The sequence below is a fragment of the Grampus griseus genome (genome assembly GCF_964374135.1).
Source record: "Grampus griseus genome assembly, chromosome: 20".
Lineage (NCBI taxonomy): Eukaryota > Metazoa > Chordata > Mammalia > Artiodactyla > Delphinidae > Grampus > Grampus griseus.
In genome coordinates, this window is record NC_139014.1 from 17,640,242 (window position 1) to 17,647,652 (window position 7,411).

Here is a 7,411-nt window from a genome sequence, read left to right on the forward strand (position 1 = left end):
TGCTAAATTGCTTTGTGATTTTTCTCAAGCATCTGCGACTTGTGTTATGTCTCCTCAACAGCCTTGTAGTCCTGCTACTTTTTTTTCCTCTTCTCCAGTCCACCCTCAGAGCGTCTCGCTCTGGAGTTACACTGTCACGTTCTCAGTAAATTATTGTTGATTGATGGTTATCAAAATTTCCGTATTGGACTCAGCAGGGTCCAATAAAGACTGCCTGTAGCATGATTTAAATGAAAATTAAGAGGGACTTCAACACACAGTCTTTTAATTTCAGATGATATGAAACCATTAGCTGTCATTTATTAAGTGTCTATTAACTGTCTTGTCATGCCATTTAATTCTTACAACAGTCTGGAGTGGTGGTTTACTGATGCTATATATTCACAGAGGTAAAGCAACTTACCTAAAGTGCCTGGGCTTAGGGCTTCCCTGGTGGCGCAGTGGTTGAGAATCTGCCTGCTAATGCAGGGGACACGGGTTCGAGCCCTGGTCTGGGAAGATCCCACATGCCACGGAGCAACTGTGCCCGTGAGCCACAACTACTGAGCCTGTGCGTCTGGAGCCTGTGCTCCGCAACAAGAGAGGCCGCGATAGTGAGAGGCCCGTGCACCGCAATGAAGAGTGGCCCCCGCTTGCCACAACTAGAGAAAGCCCTCGCACAGAAACGAAGACCCAACACAGCCAGAAAAATAAATAAATAAACAAATGTGGGGTTTAAAAAAAAAAAAAGAAAGAAAAGAATTTAAAAAAAATAAAAATAAAGTGCCTGGGCTTAATGTCAGATCCAAGTTTGAAGTCAAGTCTGCCTGACTACACAGCACTTTCTAGAGTGCTGTGCTGTCTCCATATATTCCCTCCATCAAGGGCTACCCGTCATGTTATCCCAGTTCACTTCTATTGTTATAGTCAGGTTTGCTTAGAGGAAACATCTAAGCCCTCCTGCTGAAGTATATGATTAGGATAGCCAATAAGCACCAAAGAATCACCTCTTCTCTCACACAGGACCTTATTTCATGCCCTGACCAAGCTATCAAGGACCAACGTCATTCCTTGCTCCATTATAATCTATATTCCAGATGGAGTCCCATGCTGGCTGGCCCAGCTGTTTTAACTGTCTCCTTGGCTAGAGCTGGAGCTGGTATCTGGAGTTGAAGACAGGTGCAGTCTCAACTGTAAGAAAGGGAGACATAATTCTCCTAAGGGGGTGTTTGGGAGTGCCATCTCTTCTCAATCTGCTCACGCAGCATCTCCCAATGTCCTGTCTTCTAGAAACTGTGAAGCTCAGGGATGTCAGAGAATGCTATTTGAAGAAATTAGGTGTAAACAATTCAGAAACACGTGGATTGGCTTTCCCTCAGAAGAGACTCACATTTTAAAGTGGAAAGGAAGGGCTTCCCTGGTGGCGTAGTGGTTGAGAGTCTGCCTGCCGGTGCAGCGGACACAGGTTCGAGCCCTGGTCTGGGAGGATCCCACATGCCGCGGAGCAACTAGGCCCGTGAGCCACAACTACTGAGCCTGCGCATCTGAAGCTTGTGCTCCGCAACAAGAGAGGCTGCAGCAGTGAGAGGCCCGTGCACCGCGATGAAGAGTGGCCCCTGCTCGCCGCAACTGGAGAGAGCCCACACGCAGAGACTTAGACCTAACACAGCCAAAAATAAATAAATTAATTAATTAATTAAAGTGGAAAGGAAAATAAATGGAACACAGATCAGATGGGCTTCAGAGTATGGCATGGCAGGGTTGGGGTACATCAGCAAACCCTAATCACACAGCCTCGCCTCTCCCTCACAGGTGCAGAAAGACAGGCCACCTCTGAGATGGTGTGGTCCTGGATCTGTGTTCTCAGGGACAGAGGCCCCAGATGTGGAAGCAGAAGGTATGGGTTCATAATGCAGCAACGCCACTTAGCAGCTCGTGTGTCTTTTGTGACCAGACAAGACACTTGGTCCTAGTACATTTTCTCATCTGTTAAAAAAAGGAGGGGGGTTATAATGATAGCATCTTTCTTACCTGCTTATAAGTTTTTTGTAACATCATGGTTACAGTTTGCTGTAAATTATCAAGCCATTATCATCATTTAACTGCATGATAAAGACTTCGGAGAGGTAATAAGTAATGATAATGACCAAATTTGGTCAAATGCACTGACGATTTGTAAAATGGCTATAAGACTTTTCCTCCAAGCAGATGTTAGATGAGCACTAACATCAATAACTCTTTTTATTAGATGACACTTTATCGGACTGGCCTCCTAGGTGACATATTCATTCCATCAATGATAACAGGAGCCCAATCTTGGGCGCTATGTTTGAGTGTATTTGGGGGGTGAGGGCGTGTGTGGAGCACTGGGGGTATTGATGAGCTAAAAGACCTTAATGCTGGAAGGAAGTTAAGGAATCATTAAGTCTAATTTCCTCATTTTCCAGATAAGAAAAATGAAGCCCAGAGAGACAAAGTAATTTGCCTGAGGCCACACAGCTAATGGATGAAGTGGGGCTCAAACCCAGCTTTTAGTTCTTATACCTTTTCTCATGCTTGTTAACAGTTTCTCAAAGTGCAAGTTACAATACATTAGTGAGTTGTAAAATCAATTAGTGAGATGTAACCGGCATTTAGAAAGAAAATAGAGAATCAAATAGGAAAGATCAGAGTGCATGGCTGGTAGGAAGAGTAAGTATTGTCTTCTTTTTTTTTTTTCATTTATTTTTGGCTGCATTGGGTCTTCGTTGCTACGTGTGGGCTTTCTCTAGTTGTGGCCAGCGGGGGCTACTCTTCGTTGCAGTGCGCGGGCTTCTCATTGCGGTGGCTTCTCTTGTTGTGGAGCACGGGCCGTAGGCATGCAGGTTTCAGTAGTTGTGCCTCGCTGGCTCTAGGGCGCAGGCTCAGTAGCTGTGGTGCATGGGCTTAGTTGTTCCACAACATGTGGGATCTTCCTGGACCAGGGGTCGAACCCGTGTCCCCTGCATTGGCAGGCGGATTCTTAACCGCTGCACCACCAGGGAAGCCCGTAAGTATTGTCTTGAGAAACTTTTGTTTCACTTATATATTTTTATATGTATAGGTGATCTGGGACATATGTAAAATGTATTTCTTGCTATGGGTTGATTTTTTTTTTTTTGGTGGTGGTACGCGGGCCTCTCACTGTTGTGGCCTCTCCACAGGCTCCGGACACGCAGGCCCAGCGGCCATGGCTCACGGGCCCAGCCTCTCCGCGGCATGTGGGATCTTCCCGGACCGGGGCACGAACCCGCGTCCCCTGCATCGGCAGGTGGACTCTCAACCACTGCGCCACCAGGGAAGCCCTGGGTTATTATTTTTAAAAGTCTAAAAACTGCTATTCTAGAGGTACATTGATTCTGCCCTCAGATTCTTATAGTCCAGTGATTCAGCAAAAGAATAACTGAACAGGGGGATTTCCTTGGTGGTGCAGTGGTTAAGGGATCCATCCAGCTCTAATTCAGGTTGCCAGGATTAAGCACAGCCCCACCTGGAAATTCCCTCTAAACTAGAGCACTCATGTCCAGAAGGTTCTGGAATTATTATATTCGTTAGTTGGGTGGCTTGGGCAAGTCACATCCCCTCTCCAAGCCTCAATTTCTTCACATATAAAATGGTAAGACTAGCTAACATTTATCAAGCACCTACATGAAGCACATAAGCACTGCATGCATTATAAGAAATCAGTAATAGCAGATGCTTACCTAGAACTGAATGTGTGCCAGACACGATACCAAATGCTTTACATGTTCGTATTCACTCAATCCTCACAACAATCCTTTGGAAATGTTGTTAACCCGATTTCACAGATGGAAAAATGGAGGTCTTCAAAGCAAGTAATTTACCCTAGATGGTTCCATCCAGTGGGCGGTGGTGGAGCTGGGCTTACAACTCAGGCAGTTCTGGCTCCAGAGTCCTCGTCTTAACCACTGTCCTATACTACCTCTTATTTTCTCATAAAATGAGGGGGGCTAATTTAAAATAATTCCTTAGCATTTTTATAGCACGTTTCCAATTCTAAACCACTGTTCACATTCTGTACCCTATTTGATCTTCACAACAACCCTAGGGGTAGAAATTATTAGCCTTATTTACGGGGCAAGAGCTGAGACTTATTAAGAGGGTCGTGTGTCCGAGGGCACACAGCCAGCGAGGGCAGAATCAGAACTTGAACCCAGGACTGCTCATTTCCGGTGCCCCTCCTGCTATACCTCAGATGCCAAAGGGCACACCCTGTCCTTCCTTTCTCACCTCCCGCAGCTCCAACAGCGTACACTATTCTTTCTTCTTTGTTTTTCCCCCGAAGAGGCCTCACGTTCCCTCGAATCCACTGCGGGTCACCCCCCTACACCCACTTTTCAGTACTTACTCACAAACAGCAGCAGGGGGCGCTGTAGACCAGCTCGGAGGGACCGTGCTGCCCCGGGAACCCTGTTGGAGGAAACAGCCGTAAGTCTCTCTCTCTTCTTTTTAATTTGTTTATATTAAAAATGTTTTCGTGGGCTTCCCTGGTGGCGCAGTGGTTGAGAGTCCGCCTGCCGATGCAGGGGACGCGGGTTCGTGCCCCGGTCCGGGAAGATCCCACATGCCGCGGAGCGGCTGGGCCCGTGAGCCATGGTCGCTGAGCCTGCGCGTCTGGAGCCTGTGCTCCGCAGCGGGAGAGGCTGCAACAGTGAGAGGCCCGCGTACCGCAAAAAAAAAAAGTTTTACTAAGTACTACTTGTACATAGTGTAAAATTTTAAAGGTACAAATGAGCATGTATACAATGTACCTGCTCCACAACTACCCAGATCGCGCTCCTGGAGGCAAACCGAGGAAGTTTTCTCCTGTTTCCTTCTCCAGATATTCTATGTTATGTAAGCAAATATGTATTTTTCTTCCCACACAAATGATAGCCTACAAACATGCACACACTGTTTTTTATTGTTCACACAAATGGTACCATACTACACCAGCTATTCTTCCTCTAGTTTTTTGAAGTAATTTATCTTGAAGATCCATCCATACTATAATTCATGATACTTAATTGGATGGATAAACCATCATCAACTTTGCCAGCTCCTTGTTATTTTTTATCTTCTACAATTATAAGCCACTGTACACAGGCCACTTTGCACACATGTGTACCTGCAGGATAAATCCTCAGAAGCGAAATCGCTTGCCTGCCAATTACACACATTTATAATGTTGATCGATATTGCTAGATCGCCTTGCACAGAAGCTACCCAGTTATTGCTGCCTCAGCAGGGCATGCAAAGGTCTATTTCCTACACCCTCACTAACACAAAATCTTCTCAAGCTTTCTGGTCTTTGCCTATCCCGTAGGTGAAAGATGGTTTCTCACTGCAGTTTTAATTGCATTTCTCTGAAAATGAGTCCCCGCCCCCAACCTCTGAGATTCATTCATGCAATCCGTAAATAATTAGCAGGTGCCTCCTATGTGCCAGGCACCGTTTGGGGGCCTCCTCCTCCAGCTGTCCCAGATCTGACTTCTGTTGTCTTTTCCTGTCTACCCTGCACTGGCCTGCCCTATCATATCCTCCAAGAAGCTATTTTCCTTGCTTGGCTATCCTCACCAGGTCAAGCAGGGGCGACCTCGCTTGACCTCTTCTTTAGAGGCTTAGGAGTGAGGAGAATGTAGTTTCTCTGTTTCTCGAGACTAATTCCTGTAACCCAATTAAGCAAAGCTGAGAGGTGGGGGACATGTGTTTTGAGGTCAGAGTTAGCCCTGAGTCCTTGGGCTTCTCAGACCCACCCAGTCCAATGGGTCAGTCAATGCCTAACACTCTGGGGTGTTAGAAAGGAAAACAAAGAGCAGGTACCTGGACACTTGTCTGTATTCAGTGGATATTATTTGCTTCATGACTGGCTGGTTGAAATTCCTCAGATTAGGCGCCTCCTAAATGTAAAATATGGTTAAGAGCAGGACTATTTAGATTAAAGCGAGGAAGACAAGATGTTAGGATCATTGTTCTCTTCTTAGAGAGAAACCTCTGAACTGTTTCTCAAATGCTCCTTTTGTTGGGTTCCCAGCACACTTGACCTCATCGTAGGGTAACTGTTCCTTTGCCGGCCTTCTCCGCAAGGCTAGAAATCAACTAGTCTGTGTCTTTGTTCATCTTTGTATCTCTCCTCAGAATAAAGGCAGAATCAACACATGGGAATTTTGAATGAATATCTTCCTGCCTTCCAGTTCTGAAGGATAGCATCCTTGCGAAGACCTCCACCATTCTCTAATAGCTTCACTAGAGGGACCTCCAGTTCATCCCATATTTGGCTGCCAAATAGTTTTCTTCCCAAAGCACACGCTAAGCCAGTCACTTGTGGGGGTGCCCTGTGGCCTACTAAATGAAACACATATTCCTTAGCCTGGAATTTAAGGGCCTCTGTGGTGATATGGCTCCAGTCTACCTTTCCAGTCCTTTTTTCCACTACCTCATGCGCCAATCAAGAGGAATTACTCAATGCTTCTTAAGTGTGCCCACATTCCACCCCCCTGCCTGTGCCCTTGGCAGCCCTCCTCTGCCTGGAACGCTTTCCTCTTTGTTTGCCTTCCATCACTGATGCCCTCTTCTGTCTCTCTCCCCACCCCACCCTTTGTTTAAAAAGTAAGAGTAATCACTATCAAAATTCCAATGGCATTTTTCACAGAATTAGAACAAATAATTCTCAAATGTGTATGGAACCATGAAGGATCCAAAATAGCCAAAGCAATCTTGAGAAAGAAGAACAAAACTAGAGGTTTCACACTCCCTTATTTCAAACTATACTACAAAGCTACAGTCATCAAAATGGTATGGTGCTGGCATTAAAAACAGACACACAGATCAATGGAAAAGAATAGAGAGCCCCAAAAGAAACCCATGCATATGTGATCAATGAATTTATAACAAAGAAGCCAAGAACATACAATGGAGAAAGGACAGCCTCTTCAATAAATGATGTTGGGAAAACTGGACAGACGTATGCAAAAGAATGAAACTAGACCACTGTCTTATACCATACACAAAAATCAACTCAAAATGGATTAAAGACTTGAATGTAAGACCTGAAACCACAAAATTGCTAGAAGAAAACATATGTGGGGAGTTCCCTGGCGGCACAGTGATTACAAATCCACCTGCCAGTGCAGGGGACACAGGTTCGAGCCCTGGTCAGGGAAGATCCCACACACCATGGAGCAACTAAGCCCGTGCGCCACAACTACTGAGCCTGATTTCTAGAGCCCATGAGACACAACTACTGAACCCCGTGCACCTAGAGCCCATGCTCCACAGCAAGAGAAGCCACTGCAATGAGAAACCTGCACACCACAACTAAGAGTAGCCCCTGCTTGCTGCAACTAGAGGAAGCCTGTGCGCAGCAACAAAGACCCAACGCAGCCAAAATAAATAAATGAAAAAAAAAAGAATA

General features: G+C 45.7%; 1 long non-coding RNA gene across 1 annotated transcript; it reads right to left on the minus strand.

Moving 5' to 3' along the window:
* Nucleotides 1-1,569: 1,569 nt before the first annotated feature.
* On the minus strand, nucleotides 1,570-5,839 carry LOC309838805. The gene is made up of 3 exons (XR_014298390.1): nucleotides 5,821-5,839; nucleotides 4,367-4,428; nucleotides 1,570-1,639 (listed from the first exon to the last, which is right to left on the minus strand). It is a non-coding gene; the product is annotated as an uncharacterized lncRNA (long non-coding RNA).
* Between the last annotated feature and the right edge of the window lie 1,572 nt (nucleotides 5,840-7,411).